This window comes from Xenopus tropicalis, chromosome 5 (assembly GCF_000004195.4).
Source record: "Xenopus tropicalis strain Nigerian chromosome 5, UCB_Xtro_10.0, whole genome shotgun sequence".
NCBI lineage: Eukaryota > Metazoa > Chordata > Amphibia > Anura > Pipidae > Xenopus > Xenopus tropicalis.
In genome coordinates, this window is record NC_030681.2 from 110,704,142 (window position 1) to 110,725,649 (window position 21,508).

The window sequence follows — 21,508 nt, forward strand, 5'->3', positions numbered from 1 at the left end:
AAAATCCAAAAAGTAGGAAAAAATCTTCAGCAGATTTACTGCAAAACATTTATTGTGGGTAGTGTACCCACAATAAATGTTTTGCAGTAAATCTGCTGAAGCTTTTTTCCTACTTTTTGGATTTTTTCAGTTCTACAATGTAAAATGTCTTAGTTGCGTTTAAGTCTTTCCTTTTCATATATTTTCTTATCTTTCTCTTTTGCTGAAATAAATCAGAAGGATGATACGTTTTCTATCTGGACCAGTGTTTTTAGTGGAGTTCCCACATTGGTCTGTTTTTATCTATTGCTTTTAATATTGGCTTTAAACATATAATTTGCCTTTATATAGAAAAATTGCTGGAAAAAAAATCAGAGAGGGGTGATACGTTTTTTATCTGGACCAGTTTTTAGTGGAGTTCCCACATTGATCTGTTTTTGTCTATTGCTTTTAACAGTATTCATAAATTACCTTGAGATAAGTATTGTCCCTGTGTTTGCTGATGGTACTTAAACTGTAGGTTCAACTCAAAACTTTCTACTTTGCAGAGTCAATGGATATAGACTAAACAGCAAATTGAAAATGAAGTTCAGTGGTTTTTGGGGAAAAACTATTTTTACTTGTTATATACTATGTGGGGCCTACTCAATAATAAAGTAGGGGCTATTGTGCATAACAGACTCTAGGCAGTGTCAGTTAATATGTGCTATGGTTAATAAAGTGTCTCTTTTTATAAGAAAAAAAAAGAGAGATTTTGATTTGAGCAATCATTTTACCTCTTTTTTTTTTTAAGCAGTTTTGGGCTCCAGTCCATAGGAAGGATATAAATAAATAAGGTAAAATGAATGCAATAATTAAACTAAAAGAAAAGAAAGTTGGGTTTGTTGTCTCTAGAAAAGATACTTGCAAAGGTGATAATTTGCTAATACATTAGAGGATTTTATAGGTAAATAGCAGATAATTGTTTTTTTTTTTTAACAGAGAAAATAAACAAAGGACAAGAGAACAGATGAAAGGCATATTAACTTGAAGCAATGCAAATACTTCTTCACAGTGAGGATTGAGAGATCATGAAATGCTGTGCCTGTTGATGTTGTGATGACAAATTAGATATTTAGTTAATTTTGTGAGTCTCGTAAACTACAGCAGGAATTAGTATGTTAAATACACATCTTTGCCAATGTTAATGTAAACTTCAAAACACAGTAACATAGAAAATAGTAATTGTGGCTTGTGCAAAGGTTTGGACACACCCTAATAAGTCAGTATTTGGTATTACCCCCTTCAGCACAGATCAAGATGTCTTTTGTATCCAGAGTCTTTTAATTCTTGTAGGAATTTTCGTCCACAGGTGTTTTTGGGCCATCCTGTATGTGTAACCCTATCTTGGCTAGGAAAGGCCTTGTCCAGTTTGCCTTACAAGCTAGTTAAGATAGACCACAGATTACATTGGACTCTTACACATGGGATGGGCCTTCCCTAAGTGGAAGGGTGATGTGAGCGTGTTGAAAAACTACACCTAGTCACTGTCAAAAGTAACAAAATAAGAAAAAAGGATGCCAGAGGTTTTTTGCAAAACAAAACAGAACAGAGCTTCATTGACCAAGACAATCCACAAGATAAAATACTCACAAACAGATCAGGCAGTATTATATATAGATGATCAATGTCAGTACAGTCAATGAGAATACAGCACAATGTGACATCATGTGGAAACTGGATTTTAAGGTTCACCTCTAGAGTTTCAATGCCTCATGTGGTCAGGAACCCCTACAGCAGAAATGAATCATGGAGAAGACTATGCCTGAATTCCTCTTCAGTACTGTGGTCCCTTTACTTAGGCAAGCAGAGCCTAGGGGAGAACTACTCACTTCTATCTCTCCTAGTTGGTGTACAGGCTGCTCTTACTAATTAATTCTGTCTCTCTCGCTTTCCTAAAAAGTGCTATAACACAAACTATCCTGTATCTGACTTAAGCTTTATTCCCTGTTCCCCAACTTTACTCTAGGGCAGCACACTTTACCTGGGCCTTGTTAATCCTAGGCTCAGTGAAACTTGGCTCAACAGATGCAGGTCAATGAAAATGGACGACTACTTGCTAAACATTTGTAACCCTTTCTTGGCACACTCACTTATTTTGGGCTTTATATTTAATTAACAGAAGATTTGGTTCCCCTTGCAATAGTGAAAGGTACTGGGAACTGGGATTTTTGTGCAGTGCCACCACCTAGTGGACACTGAGAAGCACACCTCAAGGGGATTTCCACTAGGAAATAATCACACACAGTTTGCAGCAAATATTAACTTTATATAATTGGGTGTAAAGGTAAAAATTATAACATTCAACAGTATTAAACCCTGCTCTGGAAACCTGTGTGGTTTTAGCCACTACACCATGACATCTAGCTTGTCTAGAAGCTGTTTTGCATAGTTAAGATATTAGATTTTGTGATGAGGTTCCAAATAACTAATGATGAGCAAATTCTTTCGTCAGGCATGGATTCGCAGGGAAATTCTGCAATTTGCCATTGGTGAATTGTTTTGCGAAACTTCTGCAAAATGTTGCGTAAAAAAGTTTGCATAAAAGGCATATAAAAAATGGCACAGCAAAAAAAGTTAACCCATACCCACATTTCATGAATTTTCACTAATGACATTTACATAGAGATACTGTTTGTGCAAGCAAATGCTGCACTGGGGAATAGTTCAACACCACTCCTGTGTCAAATCTTCCTGCAAGACCTTTGCAGTCATGTAAAGGTTTGCCTTTGCCTTTCTGGCTAGCAGAAGTGCAGTTCTCTCTAAAATTTTTGAAGGCCATCTAAATCCTGCTGTTATTTCCACAGTTCCCAATAGTTTCTTGATGATATTACACAGAGCTGTCAACCAACCATCATTATCTCCCCCATGACATAACATGGGGTTGGTCAACAATTCTGCCTTTACAGGCAGGGAGAACTATGAGCTGGAAGTGTTTAGCAATCTTTTTATAACCTTCCTCTGCTTTGTAGTTATCAATTAGCTTTATTATCAGATCCTCACTAAAGCTGGCCATACACGCACCGATAATATCGTACAAAAACTTGTTTCATATGATATTCAGTGCGTGTATGGCAACACGGCAAGGCGACCAATATCGCAGAAAGTTGCAGATTGGTCGACTCGCCGATCGGGCCGGGTAAAATATTTTGATTGGGCGCCATTGAAGGCGCCCGAGCAAAATCTATGTTCAGGGCTGAATCGGCAGAAGGAGGTAGAAATCCTATTGTTTCTACCTCCATATCTGACGATTCGGCCCTGAACGGCAGTGGAGGGTTGGAACGATCTTTCGTGCGACGATGATCGCATGAAAGATCGAAAATCGACACGTGTGTGGTCAGCTTTAGTTACTTAGAGAAGCCCATGGTTATTGGGTTACAGCCCAAAGTTAGGCAAAGGAAGCATATCCCTAGGGTGCAATGATGAGAGGGCGCTAGGCACTGTTTTTTTTATAACGTTTATAATTTTGCAACTTCACTTGTATCTGGTAACTGCATTGTCAGTTTTGTCTGTTCCAACACTATGCACCATTTACCGTAACTACAGTATCACTCAAGATAAGTGTTTGTTATGAGGTTTTGCTTTTTTTGCTGCATTGTGTTTCTCTTCCTATCTCTCAAATAGATCCTTCTCTTTATGCTAACAAATCCTTTTGTCTGCTTCTCTGCCTTAAGGTTATGTACAGTCTTTCCCTGGAAGATCTCCTCTGGTCATTTGGCTTAAATATCACTTGTATGCAGACAACATTCAGATAAAGCTACACCCACTTCATTAACTACTGAAATTCAGACCCATCTATCTATAGCCTCCTATCTATCTCCTCCTGGATGAATGAACATCACCTCAGACTGAACAAAAGCTGACTAAGCCTTATCGTTATCTGCCCAAACCTGGTCTTTTTCCACCTTCTATAATTACTACTCATTTTTCAAGTAGTTGCCAAAACATTTACCCAAATCCTTATCCTTTAAGGAACACTTTCTTAAGCTCTTCAAAAAGAAACTCAGATCTTATTTTTGGAGCACTATAACAGATCCAGTCTTGGCACTTAGATGCCCCAACCTTTGTGTATAGCAGCATTTTTAGCTTACAATGTATGTCTGTATACTTTTTAAAGATTATATAATATAACAACAAACCAGTATTTCTCTTCTAATACAAATGAATGAAAACAAATTTCTTGTTCTAAAAACATCCCATTTAGTTATCAAAAGCTGGAAATGAGCTTTGCATCTGGAAACTCTAAAGAATATGAAACATTTTATCACCATTAGTGTAAATTCCTGGGTATTACTAATAAACAGTGATGAGAAAATCGATTATTATGAGCATTCGTTTTTAATTCTGATAATACTATTTTTAGCTGCCAGCTCATGGGTGATTTATGAGCACTTTACAAACATTTTATGCCAACTCCTAGATCTGTCAGATTCACTAATAATATTTGATTTTTTTATCCATAAAATTGCCAGACAAATAATGGAAGAATAAACATGTGCAATCTAAATTAACAGAAATGGAACCATTTTCCTAATCTGTTTTAAAGAAACCCTATGTTTTATACACTTCCCTAAAAATCTGTATATGTGTTATACACCTTGAATATAATTGCCATCTACTCAGAACATATAAATATAAAATTCCTGGCTAAGTAAAATATTTCTCCGATTGCACTAGCCAACAACAGAGTTTATGGTTTTTGATGACACTTTAAAGTATAAATTTAGATGCAGACAAAATGTATAATAACATAATAACATTCTTCTTTTTCACTTGTCTTTTGAACCTGGTTGGTATAAAGTGTGCTTGAGGGGTGAAGCAGGAATATCGATCCTAGCTCCATCTTGTGTTCAGAAGCACATACTCCAGTGTTGAAGATCAGCATAATGTGCTCCATTACGTGCCTTTTTATAGAATTAAATCTTTTGTTTTATTCCCTTTACTATTATCACTAGTTTTCCTGCCTTTTGTCTGTGACTAAGTTGGCTTCTGATAATCAGATCCTGCCAAAACCCTTGTAATTCACACAATTATTACTGGGTTTTGGCCCTTGCCTGTCCCTATTGCTCTTTCACCGGCCCTGATCTTTGACCTGTGTAAAGGCCCCCATACACGGGCCGATAGAAGCTGCCGATATCGGTCCCTTGGACCGATTCCACAGCTAATCGGCCCGTGTATGGGCAGAAACGAGCGGCCTGGCCAGATAGAAAATCCAGTCGGATCGGGGACCGCATCAGCTCGTTGATGCGGTCCCCAAACTGACTGCCTCATGGCCGCAACTGTAATCCGATCGTTTGGCCCCAGGGCCAAACGATCGGATTATTTTTTTTTAAAGCAACTTGCTACCCGATATCACCCACCCGTAGGTGGGGATATCGGGTAAATATCCGCTCGCTTGGCAACATCGCCAAGCGAGCGGATCTTATAGTGTATGGGGACCTTTAGTTTGTGCTTTTTCTCCCTTGTCTTTAACTCATCTGCATAAGTCTTATCTTTGTAGTGAGTTTGTCTGTACCAATGCAGAGAGTCTTGAGGCCCCAAAAAGACATTGGTGAAGACTGGTGCCGGCAGGGGCTTTTCCAGGGCTGTTTTAAGGTCCTTCACCACCCTAGGCACTGGACCTAAAAACGGCCCTACTACTGTGCTTAAGTGACATCACACACATTATGCGAGTGATGTCACACACGTCATGCGCATCGTGTGTGAAATCACTTCCGCAACGCTAACTGACCCCCTCACCTCTCCAGCTCCATCGCTGGATTTCCTATGGAAATTGGTGGCAGAGACTGGGGCACCTCTAGGCACAGGCCCTCAGGTGCCTACATATAAATACAGTCCTGATAATGATATGGTATGGCATCGGTCAGAAAACTGAGTGGCTTTGTAACCTACTCATTCCAAAGAAATATGGTTAGAACACGAGAGCTGTACATCCCCAGGGACAATATGCAATACATCTCTGAACTTATTGTTCTTTATTATTGTTCTCAGTAACTCAGCATATATATTTCTTTATTAAAATGTTTGTTTTTTCAAACCATCAGTTAGTGGTTACCACACAAACCTCAGCAACATATTACAGTCTCCTGACAAGAGAGAAATCAATTCAGCGGTACATTAACCCTCACCCCATTAGAGCACTTAGGTTGTCAAGCTAAACTTTTTTTTCCAAAAATCCCAAGACTAGGAAGCTGAAATCACTCTGTGGTATTGTAGATAAATGTGTGTTCTGCCCTGAGACAATGACATGTTTGTACATCTTTATAGTTTTTTCACTAATTCTCATCTGCAGTTCATTTCTGTAAAATTATCTTTAGACTGAGTATCTGTAAACAAGAATTTTATCAGTTCCAATTTGTAGGATTCAACCTTTTTGGATAATACATATAATGATGATCTCCCTCTGTTCTCAATTAGTAGTTACAGTGGAGCCATAAACATATTTCTTAAATATAGATGTTCTGTGCCATACATGCCAATGGTTTGCTCACTGTACCTCTGGTATACAAAATACCTAAAGCTCAGACAGGAGAATTCATGCTGTGTATAGCAGATTGGTGTTCCCAGTATCCCCAGGCACTTAATTTTGCAGCTTAATCTTCAGAAATCCTCTTGCCAGGGTCACATAAAAGGTCCCTCACATAGGGTTAGTTTCTTTTAATTAAGTCAGCTAGCAGACAGGTATCAAATCTCTTCTCTTTCAAGAGGTCAGACCTTATCCCTCAAGTCAGGAAAGAGTTCTCCAAACAGATATCTCTAGGGAACCATTTGACCAAAGCTTTGACATAGAACATTCAACCTTTTGAACCACTTTCTCCTAAGTGTTGCTGTGTAGAGGACAAAGTGTTACAGCTGGACTGTGAAACAAATATTTATATAAATGATACTAACACATGGCAAAAGTCTTCTTCATTCAATCTTAACTAACAATACAAGGTTTAATATGCATGTCTGTAAATATAGTTTTACCTGCATTTTTTATAAAATAATTTCTTGCTACAGTTCACAATTTTTATCTCTTGACTGCCTTAATGTTGCTCTGCCCAATAAAACAATAACCAGTCAAATCAGCATCAGAAACAAAATCGTTCCATGCCTAACATTCCTTCACTTCTTCACTTAGTAAAAACGCTTGCAATTTTGCACCTGGGCAGTAAGACTTGGCAACCAATCACATTTTGTATGTCATTGTTCTGTTCAAAGAAATAAAAGAATTATCTGGTGTTAAAAATATATTCATTTTATTCATTACTATTAATTATATGAAGAATATTTTGCATGAGGGGTATATTAAGGGATCATTTTCTCATTGTCTTGGATACAAGTGCATGAGCACTAAGGGGTGCAGGCAAGAGAATTTAGAGGTCAGGGATAGGATTTTCTATTAATTTTAATCAGTAATTAGCACAAGATGTAGGTGCCATTCTTGGACATAAGTGATAAGGGGGCCACTTACTAACAGTCAGAGTGTTTTTTTCTGATTAGGATTTTTTAGTGCTGAAAGTTGCTCAAACAAACAAAAGTCACAACTTTTCTAAGATTTACCATGCAACTTTGAATTTGACAGTACTCTAAAACTGGATTTTTGCCGCTGGCTTTTGTGCAACAATAAGAAACAATTCCAATTATCGTGTGACTAGTCAGAAAAGTTGCAGATTTCACCACTATTGCACAACTTTTTCCCACATGTGCTTTTTCTATGAAGCAAATGACTACGAACATTTTGGAATTCATTCAAGCTTCGGTATCGTGACTATCTTTTGCCCAGGTTGGAGCTGCAGAGTGCTACTGAGTCCTATAGAAGGCTTCCAAAATCATGCATTGAAGTCTCAAAGTCACAAAGGTTTTCGCGCCGTTTACTATCGTTCAGATATGAATATTTCGTAACTTTTGGAGCACAACCACAATATTTTCATACAAGCATGACACGTACAACCATTTACACACATCAGAAATTGTCATGGTTACTACAAAATTTTTCCAATCGTACTTTTAACAATCCGAAATTCGTACTTTAATGAATGGGCCCCTATGTGTCACAAACTTGCAGAATTTTCCTAGAGTATCCCACAGATAGTCCATGTGTACAAATATAGTTACATAGTTACATAGTTACATAGGGTTGAAAAAAGACCAGTGTCCATCAAGTTCAACCCATCCAAGTAAACCCAGCACACCTAACCCACACCTACCAATCTATACACTCACATACATAAACTATAAATACAACCACTAGTACTAACTGTAGATATTAGTATCACAATAGCCTTGGATATATCAGTATACTGCATTCCTTGGTGTTATTGTTCCTCCAAGTTGCACAGATTCAGTGGGGCTGATGCATATGAGTCCAAAAAGCATTAATAGGAGGGATGTTGGTCTCCATGCCTTCTGTCATTAACAAAAACAGCTCCTTTTCATTAGGGTAGTTTCCAATTCCAGGATCAGAATCTATTGTCCTAGTTGCAACCCAGTTCTACGTCTCCTAAGAATAAACAGACACACACCCCTTCTTGGAACATACATCTTAACTTATCCACTATATTTCCAAAGTCCTCCTCTTGGAAGTATTACAGTATTTCATCCATTTGTCTAATAACTAGTATTAAGCGGAATTTTTTGTCAGGCATGGATTTGAATTGAATTTCCGCAAATGGGTGCAAAAATTTGCCATGGAATAATTCACCGGGTATCAAAGAAATGATGCATTTTGTGAATTTTTGGGTGAAGCTAAATGGGACAGATTTGCTCATCACTACTAATAACCTTTCCAGGTTGCTGGTTTTTGTAGACAAGGTATGACAGGAAATACTCACAGCAAGCAATTGAGCTTCCATTTTGCTGTTAATTTCTGCAGACAGAATGGCACCGGTGCCTCAAGCTGTAACAAGATTACTACCCGACTAACTAGCAACTAATTTACCCTTTTATATGCTCTAACACAGGGATCCCCAACCTTTCTTACTCGTGAGCTACTGTCAAATGTAAAAAGACTAGGAGAGCAACACAAGCATCATAAAAGTTCATGGAGGAAAATAAGGGCTCAGATTGGCTATTAGGTAGCCTCTATGCACAGTATAAGCTTACAGGGGGCTTTATTTGGTAGTAAATCTTGTTTTTATTCAACCAAAACTTGCCACCAAGTCAGAAATTCCAAAATAACTACCTGGTTTGGGGGCATTGAGAGCAACATCCAAGGGGTTGATGAGCAACATGGTGCCCCTGAGCCACTGGTTGGAGATCACTGCTCTAACACATGGCACTGAACCACCCACATAAAATAAAGTTATGCTATCAATACAAGATACCTAGGAAAGGATACAAGCCCTCATATGCCATGAATATGCTATTCCTATTAATTCTTTACTGATAATGTGATTTCATTTGAGTGATTACTATGTCATCTTTTACATCATATAAGGCAGGGGTCCCCAACCTTTCTTACTCGTGAGCCACAGTCAAATGTAAAAAGACTTGGAAAGCAACACAAGCATCATTAAAGTTCATGGAGGTGCCAAATAAGGGCTAAGATTGGCTATTAGGCAGCCTCTATGCACACAAAGCTTACAGGGGCTTTATTTGGTAGTAAATCTTGTTTTTATTTATCCAAAACTTGCCACCAAGTCAGGAATTCAAAAATAACTACCTGGTTTGGGGGCACTGAGAGCAACATCCAAGGGATTGGGGAGCAACATGTTGCTCACGAGCCACTGGTTGGGGATCACTGATATAAGGGGTTAAATTTGTCTGTGCTTTGACAGGTAATTTTTCTACAGCCTTAGTTACTGGTGCCATTATGTCTGATGTAACCTGCCCTATTATCTATTAATAATATGCTATTGAATCTGTTCATCTATTCTGGTGAAATGTTTGTCTTTATATGTAAACTGTTATGTCTTGTATTTGCATCCCCTTACTCTCTAAAGCAAATAAATAATAACAAAACTGATCACTGGCTAATACAGACCATTAGAGGACAGTCAAAAGAGTTTTAAAGATTACTGATTAATTATCCAAGATGCTCTTTGTCTGCCCCTAATTCACTTTTCTAACATCATGGACAGTTCTCTGTCGGTGTTTTCTGTAGGAGATTTACATACAGTACTTTATAGTGCAGTCATTCAGAGCCCAGGAAGTTTGACAGTTCCAACTAGCTCCTGCCAAACATTTGAAAGCAAAATGTTTTTGCAAGTCTTTGAACAAATCATCCTACATGGTTATTTGTGAAATCCTATGTTGCATCATTATATTGCTGCTGTATCAAACTCATAGAGCTCAGGAACTAACTGGCCCCTGCAAAAAGTATACACATAATAAAAACCATGGAATTAGGTCACTTGCCATTTAGATGAAGATTTCCAGATTATTTACTAAAATCTATTTAGGGGTGTCGGATATCATTTCCTCCAATGACTTCCTAAATAATGTGCAACTGAAAAAAAAGAAACATACTTCATTTATCATATTTATGTCAAATCCCAGGTAAATCACACTTTGCGGGCCTCTGTTGTTTTATATTGAAAGCCTAATTTATTTGAAAGCCATAATGCTAGTAGCTCTGTAGCAGTAAAATGAAAATATGAAATGAAACATAGCATCCCAGTGGCCAAATTACCATGACAAATGCTAAGGGGCTGATTTACTAATCCACTAATCCGAATGGGAAAAATTCGGATTGGAAAATGAACATTTTGCGACTTTTTCGTATTTTTTGCGACTTTTTCGTAGCCGTTACGACTTGCGCGAATTGTCACAACTTTTTCATAGCCATTACGACTTTCGCGAATTGTCGCAACTTTTTCGTATTGAATGCTCGAGAAAGTCGCAAAATACCGATCATTACGAAAAAAACGCATTCGGACGCTTTTCGGACGTTCGTGGATTAGTAAATGTGCCCCTAAATGTTTGCTTGGCATTACCAAGCAATAGTGATGAACAAATCTGTCCCGTTTCGCCTCCCTGAAAAATTCGAAAACTGATTTGCAAAATTTGCAAAAACTGCTGAAAAATTCGCAAAATTGTCGGCAACCATGCAACTTTTTTGATGCAGGCACTACTTATTTTTAGTCGGCCATAACTTTTTTGATGTGACTTTTTTTCTCACTCTGCAAACTTTTGCGGTAGATTGTTTAAAACATTGGCTGATGGAAAAAAAAAAAATTGTAACAATTCCATGCCTGGCAAAAAAGTTTGCTCATCACTACCGAGAAATAACATGTTGTTCCAGTACAGACTTTCCCTTTTTTGTGTATGAAAAGTTATACAATACCATTGCTTTTTCAAAATGTATTAGTTTAACCCGGATAAATACAGATGAGAAATCTATGAACACATTATAAATACACATACAAAATAACAAATGGCTTAGTTAAGTCAAAATATTAGGTAAATGGACAACGGCACATTGTTAGATTTTACTAACTCAAACAAATCACCTTAATTATAATTGTAAATACATTGCATTATAACATATCTATTGTATTAGAAGAAGTCTAAAGGAAAAGGGTACACCATTTGTCAATGATAATTAACAGTCATGAAAGTTAGAGGGAATATTTAGCAAAATTTGTTCTATAGGATAGAATTCATATAGGACAGTTTGATAATATTAAATATGAATCAATTTAAATATTATTTTGGGGTTATATAATAAAAGGCACTAAGTTTGCCCAGTAGCAGTAACCCATAGCAACCAATCAGCAAATAGAATTTACTGGTTACCTGTTTAAAAACAAATTTAGCTCCTTTTATTACATATGGGGGTCTGAGACTTTAGGATTCATTATGCCAAACCAACTAAAATAAGGACTTGTCTGGAATGCTGAATACCAAAGAAGGCTATCGGTTATGATTCAAACTTTTTAAAGTTTTTAGACCAATTCTGAATTATTCCTTTAACATCTTTTTAAATCAAAGAAAGTGTTAAATTCAAAATCCATAGATCAAACAGAATTGATAGATACAGAATGATGCCTACTGAATCTCTACCTACATGAAAAAATGTTGCATATTGGAAATCAAGTTTGCAAAGACTGAACATTAAAGGAGACTGCCATGAAGAATAAGACTAGCTTTAAAAAGTACATGAATGGAAAAGAAATGAACATTTTTAGCTGATTGTAATATATATGTATGACATAGGGAAATCCCATGGGCAGTTGTTTAGTAGAAATTGTCCTAACTGGTAGAATTTATCGGCCATTAAGCCAAAGGGTGGCGCTCAGTAATTCTAAAGCTGATTACACACAGGATAGTATGATACTCCCTAATTACTGGCCCATCTGATCAGTACAGACAACTGAGGGCCTCTGGAATTCCAAGTTGTCAGACCACCAGGTTGGTGTGATAAAAAGTCGACCATTCTGATTGTACAGTACATCTTGCGTCATAAAAGGGACCATTTACTTTGACCCCCAGATGTAAGTTAAAGCCACAAAGTTTGACCATTTGTGTTCTTTTAAAAAGCATTTGTGACCAAGGTCTGGCTGTGCTCTGTACATGGCACTGCTCTATACAGCACTATCTTGTGCCCTATCTTGCACTTCTGATTGATGCACGTTAGTTAGTTAGTTAGTTAGTTAGGTAGGTAAGGGAAGGGAGAGGTATGTCAATAGGACACTAACCTAAAAAAGAGCTGGGAGTTACCTGTTCATAACAAAAATTTAGATTTTTTTTTTTTAGGAACACAGTTAAAATTCATTTTTAAATCAAAATATTATTATTATCTGTTATCTTTCATTTATGTAGCACTGACATGTTACACAGCTCTTTCCAGAGATTTTTACTCCCATTCACATTCATGTACCTGTACATTGTCCCTTTTCTAAGCCATGGGTTACTTTAATACTAGTTAAAATCAGTCAGCTGAATAAGTGATGAAAACACATAAAAGTCTTGTCTTTCAGGGGGCGTGGCTGAACGCCAACTAAGATGGACGCTTAGCTCAGGAGCTGTGACACAGCTCGATCCAATCGTGAGGAAATAACCTACTAAACATGGGGAAACACAGTAAAAACAGAGATCCCCAAAGGGAAGAACCAAAGGGGAACAGACTTACCGAATCACAGAAGTTTCTGAAAAAGTTTCTAACACCAGCGGAGCAAGACAGCGACGCACACGAGGGTAGCTCAGAGACAGGCAAACCGGATGGCACAGACGCAGACTCTGAATGTGAATCCATTAATACAGATCAAGGTACTCTTTCATATCTTAAAACTCTGCCTACAAAACAAGATTTCCTTGATTTAGCGACGCAAATTAAAACGACGCTAAAGGAGGAAGTGGGGGACCTAAAGGCCGAGATCACTGCCCTGTATTCCAAGACAGCAGACATAGAACATAGAGCCGAGTCAGTGGAAAACACTTTAGAATCTTTATTAACGGTTACAGAATCACAAAGCAGGGCAATACAACTACTCACCCGCAGAGTCGAGGACCTTGATAATAGAGGGCGACGATGCAATTTAAGAGTGAGAGGCCTTCCTGAGTCGATAGACCAGCCGATTCTGAAACAAACAGTACAAGCAATATTCAATGATATACTAGGCCAACAGCCTGCTAACGATCTGCAAATTGAGAGAATACATTAAGGCCACGAGGTCTCCCCACTGAAAAACCAAGAGACATTATATGCTGCTTATTAAGCTACACAAAGAAGGAAGAGATACTAACTAAAGCACGCCAACTGAAAGTAGTTAAACATGGAAACACAGAAATTGCTATCTTACAAGACCTGTCCTGGTTTACCCTCCAACAAAGGAAACTACTGAAGCCACTGACAAATATGCTTAAAGAGAGACAAATCCTATTTCGCTGGGGCTACCCATTCTCCATCCAAGCGACAATAGAAGGGAAAACACATACCCTAACAACCCCAGAAGACATACACCCATTCCTGCAAGCATGCAAAGCAGAAAATCTGGATTTGATAGAATGGGTCAAATTTGTGCAGCTTCCCAAACCCACTTCCCTACAACACAAAGAACCATGGATGGAAGTAACTACGCCTAAATCCAAAAGGAGAAAGATGAAACTAACACCAGAAAAGCTACCTCCCCAGGACAAAACTAAGGATACAGGATGAAAAATGATGTGCTATGTAACAAGGGAAACACACCCTCACGAAATTAAAAACTTAAGTTTAATAAGTACCTGCTGAGCTGAAGCCTAATCTGGTATGGCACACCCACCCCCCCGATATATGGGCAAGACAAATGATTTGTCAAGGAGAAACTGCCTTAGAGCACAAAGCCCAACTTCTGAAAGGTTACATAATATGTTTTTATTAACAATGCTATGGTTTAAACTAATGAATCAGTTTATTGTTATTGTTTTATACAAGTTGAATTTTGCTATGAATACTGTCTTATCAAGGTAAAACTATACTGTCTGAAATACAATAAGTGCAATGGTAAATGTCATAGATGTGAACAAATATACTTACCACAATTTAGTAATGGATAACACTGTTAAAGTAATTTCTTTAAATGTAAACGGTCTCAATATTCCTGAGAAAAGAAGGCAAATAGTAAATATAATGAGGAAAGGAAAGGGTGATATTATTTTATTACAAGAAACACATTTCAAAAATACTCCACAACCAATGCATAAGCTAGGCACCTTTTCACAATGGTATTATAGTAATAACCCAGATCAAAAAACTAAAGGGGTAGCAATAGCAATACGCAAGAACCTAAACTTCCAACTGGAAAATACCCTAAGTGATCCCAATGGTAGATACCTATTCATTAAAGGTCAGCTATACCACACACCCTGTACTATAGGTTGTGTTTATTTCCCAAATAAAAACCAGATTCCCTTCTTGAACAAACTCAAGGAAAAAATTACAGATTTTGCAAATGGGTTATGCATCATAGGGGGTGATCTAAACTTCCCTTTAGACCCACAAAATGACACCTCCAAAGGAAGCTCCGTACTCCCACTTTCTAAATTAAAAACAGCTTCCAAATCCTTGCAGTCCTTACGACTGATTGACACATGGAGATTTCATAATCCAACCACAAAACAATATACACACTATTCAAGCACACAAAACAGTTATGCCCGAATAGACTATGTATTTATTTCACAACATCACCTACACTGGCTAAAAGAAGCCAGTTTAGACAATATACTATGGTCCGACCATGCAGCCGTACAAATAAAGCTAAATATCCCCAACAAAACCCCCTCCACCTGGCAATGGAGACTTAATGAAAGCTTACTAGAAGACTTAGACTGCCACAAAGAAATTATAGATACAATTACAGATTATAAACAAAACACACAAACAGATGGAACTTCTCATCTTACAAAATGGCAAGCATTAAAATGCGTCTTAAGGGGTATTTTGATCAAACACGGCACACAAATAAAGAAAGATAGACAAAAAAAGACAACCCAGCTAATTAGAGAAATAGGGAAGTTGGAAATTCAGCACCAACAAAACCTATCACTAGACACCTATAGACTGCTGACGGAAAAAAGGAGAGAATTAAAACAATTATCCAATAGTGCTACCAAATATGCAATGACCAGACTTAGGCAAAAATACTATGAATACGGGAATAAAACGGGTAAACTGTTAGCTAGAGCACTAAGGCAGAAACAACAAGATACATATATACATAAAGTGAAAAATGAAGAAGGCATTATGCAATTACTACCAAACAGAATTGCAGAAGCCTTCAGACACTACTACAAAAACCTTTACAATATTCCCCAACATCCTAACCAAATAAAACTAGAACATAAGATACAAACTTATCTTACTGAAAATGCATTACCAAGAATAGAGAAACATATATTACAAGAACTGGAATACCCCATCCAACTCCACGAAGTCATAGAAGTAATTAAAAACTTAAAACTCCAGAAGGCACCAGGCCCAGATGGATACTCTGGTAAATTTTATAAAAACTTATCGGATTATTTAGCCCCTATGCTGACAAACTGTTTTAACGAGATTGGGCCCGAAAAACCTCTGAACGAGGAATTCTTGCTAGCATACATTTCAGTCATACCCAAACCCGGGAAGGACCTTACCAATTGTAGCAGTTACAGACCCATCTCTTTATTGAATCTGGACCTTAAAATATACACAAAGATCTTAGCAACTAGACTCAACCCCATCTTACCAGAATGGATACACAGGGATCAAACAGGCATTGTCCGAGGCAGGGAGGGTAAAGAGAACACAATGAAGATAATAAACATGATGTGCTGGGCGAAAGAACATCGAACGCACTCTCTGCTTCTTTCAACGGATGCAGAGAAGGCGTTCGATAGAGTTCATTGGACTTTCCTAAAAAAAGTTCTTGAAAACTCAGGAATGGGTACAATGTTCATAAATAAAATTATGGCACTCTATACAACACCACGGGCTCAAATTAAAATTAATGGTATACTCTCAGAACCATTTACAATACGAAATGGTACCAGACAAGGGTGCGCACTCTCACCACTCCTTTATGTCCTTTGTATGGAACATTTACTGATTGCATTAAGGCAAAACCCAGATATAACAGGACTCACCATAAAAGGGGAACCGCTCAAAATAGCAGCATTTGCTGATGACCTGCTCCTTTTCTTAACGAAACCACTCATCTCCCTACCAATAGCAATGAAGGAACTCAAAAATTATGGAGACTTATCAAACTATAAAATCAATATGACTAAATCGGAGGCACTTCCAGTAGTGCTCCCAGGGAACCTACTTACTCAACTAAAAAACAACTTCAAATTTCATTGGCAAACAGAGAAAATACAATACCTAGGAATACACATACCGACAGATCTACACAAAATCTATGAACACAACCACAAACCATTGCTATCCAACTTATCCACCCAACTACAAAGCTGGAACCACAACCATTTCACCTGGACGGGACGGATTAGCATCATCAAAATGTCAATACTCCCTAAATTGCTATACCTATTCCAAACACTACCAATCACCTTGACCAAACCTTTTTTTCACCAAACGGAACACATGGTGTCACAATTCATATGGACAAAGAAAAAAGCGCGACTCAAAAAAACCATCCTATATAAACCAAAAGAGAAAGGAGGCCTAGGGTTACCAGATTTCTTTTCCTACTACCAAGCAAGTATTGTGTCTAAATTAGTGGAACATACCTATACAGCCAACGACAAACAATGGATAAAAATAGAAAACCAATGGGCAGGCCATCCATTAGCAAATGTAGTCTGGAACAAAGAGAAAAAGAAGGAACTACACATAGGCCAAAACTCACAAATTCAAGCGCTAACAGAAACATGGAAAAATCTTAATAAGGAATATAATCTTATCCCATTCCCATCTCCACTTATACCACTGGGAGACAATTTAGACTTTCCACCAGGAATCATGGACAAAGGCATGAACAATGCGTTTGGAATACAAAATTTACAGTTACAACATGTCCTAGCAACAGCCACAGAACCACCAGCAATAATGATCAACAAAGACACCTGGACTAAGAAGGATTCATGGAGATATTTACAAATAAAGAACTTTCTTAAAGAACTACATAACCTACAGCAACCTCTTAGACCCCTAACGGACCTTGAACGCCTGTGCAATAGGAACACCAGTCCTAAACATCTAATCTCAACTGTTTATAAAATTATTATCCAAAGTAAATATGCCAACTTACCTCACTTCACCCGCACATGGGCACCGGAACTCCAGATCGACCTAGTGGAAGAAGAGTGGGAAAGAATCTTCAGAACTGTAGCGAAATGTTCCATAAGTAACAAATTCCAAGAAAATTCATACAAGATCTTATCATACTGGTACAGAACTCCAACCCAACTTTACAAAATGCGTTTGATACAGAATAATAAATGTTGGAGATGTAATGGTGAGAGTGGGACAATCTCCCACATCTGGTACACATGTCCAAAGGTGAAAACCTTCTGGGAACAGATTGAACAAATAAGTAGTGAGATCCTGGGTTGCCAGATAAGGTTTTCCCCCCAAATGATATTGCTACTACATACAGATAAAGCCGAAAAAATATTTGAAAAGAGTTTATTGATGCAATTGATATTAGCTGCTAAAATCCTAATTCCCAGGAAGTGGAGAAACGATGACCCTCCCACTGTAGAGGAATGGTTATCGAGTGTAAACGAAATTTATCTTATGGAGGAAATCACATCCTCCTTATCACCCACGCCACAAAAATTTATTGAAACCTGGCAACCATGGGTCTCATACTTAAACATTCATGACAAATTGTGAAATATGCATTTACCGAATAAGACAAAGCAAAATAATAGTAGATAGTACTAATACAGAATTATCTCATAGCACTAAGTTACTTACCTTGTTGAAATTTATATGTCCTACTGTATACAAATCTTGCAGAATAGACCTAAATGAAGAATGTACAATATAAAAGTATTTAAGACCACAAGGAAATATGTATAAAACAAGTTTTTGTGCATTAATAAAGATTTGAATACAAAAAAAAAAAGTCTTGTCTTTCCTTACCTTCTTTTATAATGATGTTTTTGTGTCAATAGGTTAGTCTGGTTGTTACATTGTGTTATAATGAGGTCAGAGTGAATCGCTTTACAGTGAATATGCTCTTCTTTATATTGCTGGGTTGAGGAGTTGAAAGAAAGCCCACAGTTAAATGATTCATACTAGATTTAGGAAATGTGATACTAATACCATTACATTATAAAGGTGTGTTCTACATTTAAAGCAAAAAAAGTGTAAAATCAGTGGTGCATCTGAAAACCTCTGTAAAATCGGAACTCTACCTTCCTTATGTACCCTAGCTTTCTTGTTTTACAGTAACTCCCAAATCCTTGCCTTAACAGCAGTACCTGAAGTTAAAAGTAGGGGCAAACATGCAACATGAAAATTCAACAGCATGGCCCCTAACAGTGACATTTTTGTAGTTGTTAATTTAATTTGAAGTGTTCCCCATATGTAATAAAAGGAACTAAGTTTGCCCAGAGCAGTAACAATTAGCAACCAATAAGATTTTTGCTTATAAACAGATGACCAGTAAATGCTACCTGCTGATTGGTTTCTATGGGTTATTGCACAAACTTAGTGCCTTTTATTACATAACACCATAAGAGTGTAAATAAATATATCCTTTCCTACCTCTAAAAAACAACAAAAAAAAGAAAGAAAAGAGCAGTGTGCTATAAAATATAATATTATATAATCCTTTCCTCTTGAAAAGAAATTAAAACATAAAGGCATGCTTGCGTTTACATTGGCAGTGGCAGTGGAAGGGTTATGGCCATATTGATTTTGTCTGCTGAAGCACGGCACATAAATTGTAAATTGTCACCATCTATTTATGAGCAAATTCTGTAGAACTTATTTAGAGCACATAACCCTTCATTGGTCAGCCCTTGTTCCCAGCGATCACACTGTATTTCCCATGGCCCTTAACAAATATGCTGAAGTGGGCAAATGCAATGGGAACTACTGCAAAATGTGTAAACTTTGTCAACCTGAAAAGCAGATACCTTAACTGAACTAGAAATCCTGCCGGTCTTTACATGTTGTTATAAAATATGCTGTTTTTCTGAAAACTCATGCATAATACAAGAGTCTGAATTTTAGTTAAAACATGGTCTCTGGCTGAAATGTAAATCATCTTATTCCATAGCTGATAATATGATTTCCCAGTCTGTGAACATCCGTGCTGTTCTTGTTCAAAACAGAAACTAAGGCAAAGTTAAGTGTGGCAAAGAATAAAGTTCATTACTTGACTATATGGCTATATTTTTAGTAAACTATGAAATGTAATATTGAATTGCTTCCAATGTCCAATTGCTCTGGCAGAATATACTGTTCATTTTAAAAGAGCTCTTTAACAAGCTTATGCAATGCTGTACAGCAGGTGGGTTACATTAGGTCAAAAATTGCCTAAATGGATAGTTCACCTTTAAATTAACTTTCTGAGTCAGTTTACAATTGGTCTTCATTTTGTATGGTTTTCAGTTATTAAGCTTTTTGTTCGGCAGCTCTTCAATTTGGTATTTTAGCAACTATCGTGTTGCTAGGGTCTTATTTTCTCTAGGGCCTTTGCAGGGGTTTAAAAAGAGACTGTAATAATAATAATAGTAGAGGGACTGAATAGGTAGATAAGAAATAAAAAAGTAAGAAAAATAATAAAACTGTAGCCTTACAGAGCAGTAGGTTTTGCCTGCTGGGGTCAGTGATCCCCATTTGAAAGCCAGAAAGAGGAAGAAGAGGAAGAAAAATAACTCACAAAACTAAAGAATAAATAATTAAGAACCATTGCTAGAAATAGGATGTTACATATTTAAAGTTAGCTTAATGGGTAACCAGCTCTTTGATAGATGTTTGACCCCTTCCCCCACCAGTACCCTGTGACTTTGGGTGCTTTATTAAAATATGTGTGTGAGTCACTAAGCACTAAACTGTGCAGAAAACTTAAATTCTATACACAAACTCGTGTCAAATAATCTTGTGAACTTCAAGAAATTAATATTAATGTGTTTATTTTCTACACAGACATACCTAATTCCACAGATTCAAGCGATTTCCCAACATCCCTTAGGCTGATGTCAGACGTGGTGTATTCTCGGCAAGCCAAAAAACTCTTGCCAAGAATACACCCCACTACTGTAAATGCATCCTACCTGTGCCTACACCCGAATGAATGAGATATGCTTGGGTGCAGGCACATGTAGCCGAAATACGCATAAAAATGTTAGAGAATGCAAAGTCTCGCGTTTTTATGCATATTTCAGCTACATGTGCCTGCACCGGAGCGGAGGGCATATTCTCAGCAAGTGTTTTTTGGCTTTCCGAGAATACGCCACGTCTGACATCAGCCTTAGACACACAATGTAATGGAAGCCATACCTTGTTACACTGTGATGGGTTCTGGGTATTGAAGTTCTTCTGCTTTCCATTTGATGTTGTTCCCAGTGGGCTTAAAGCTCATTAAGTTTCTTGGAGGCAAGGTTTGCTTGCATAAAACCAAGTGTACTGCCAAACAGAGCCTCTAGTAGGCTACCGAATAACCAATCACAGGCTTTATTAGTCACCCCCTAAGAACTTTTTTGGGGGGAACCCTGGCACTATAGAAAACAGAGAGACTTCAAGCCCAAGAATATATTATTTTACAATGGAACAAGGTAATGGATTTTTCCTTCCATGTCTGTGTAGAAAAACACATGTATATTTATTTCTGGAAGTCCACAGAAGCTACTGTATATACACATTTATGTTTTGGTTTACTATGTTGTATTGTTTTTGTTTTGATCTAAAAGCCATAAAATAATTATTAAAAAAAAACATACCAAAACAACATGAAAAGGGTAGGAAGCATTTTATTTTGTCCAAATAAATTATCTGACAAATGGAGGAGCACGGTTCATTACACTTCATTGAGTCTAATTACACTCATGTGTTTCATTGTGTGTGTTACAGGCTGGTCTGCTTGGTGTCACGGCTGCATCCTAGAGTCCTCAGGTATCAAAC

At 37.4% G+C, this 21,508-nt stretch overlaps 1 long non-coding RNA gene across 1 annotated transcript; it reads right to left on the minus strand.

The window, feature by feature from the left end:
* Positions 1 to 12,984: 12,984 nt before the first annotated feature.
* On the minus strand, positions 12,985 to 18,399 carry LOC108645401. Its single transcript, XR_004222748.1, has 4 exons — positions 18,350 to 18,399; positions 14,462 to 14,525; positions 13,439 to 13,523; positions 12,985 to 13,239 (listed from the first exon to the last, which is right to left on the minus strand). It is a non-coding gene; the product is annotated as an uncharacterized LOC108645401 (long non-coding RNA).
* Between the last annotated feature and the right edge of the window lie 3,109 nt (positions 18,400 to 21,508).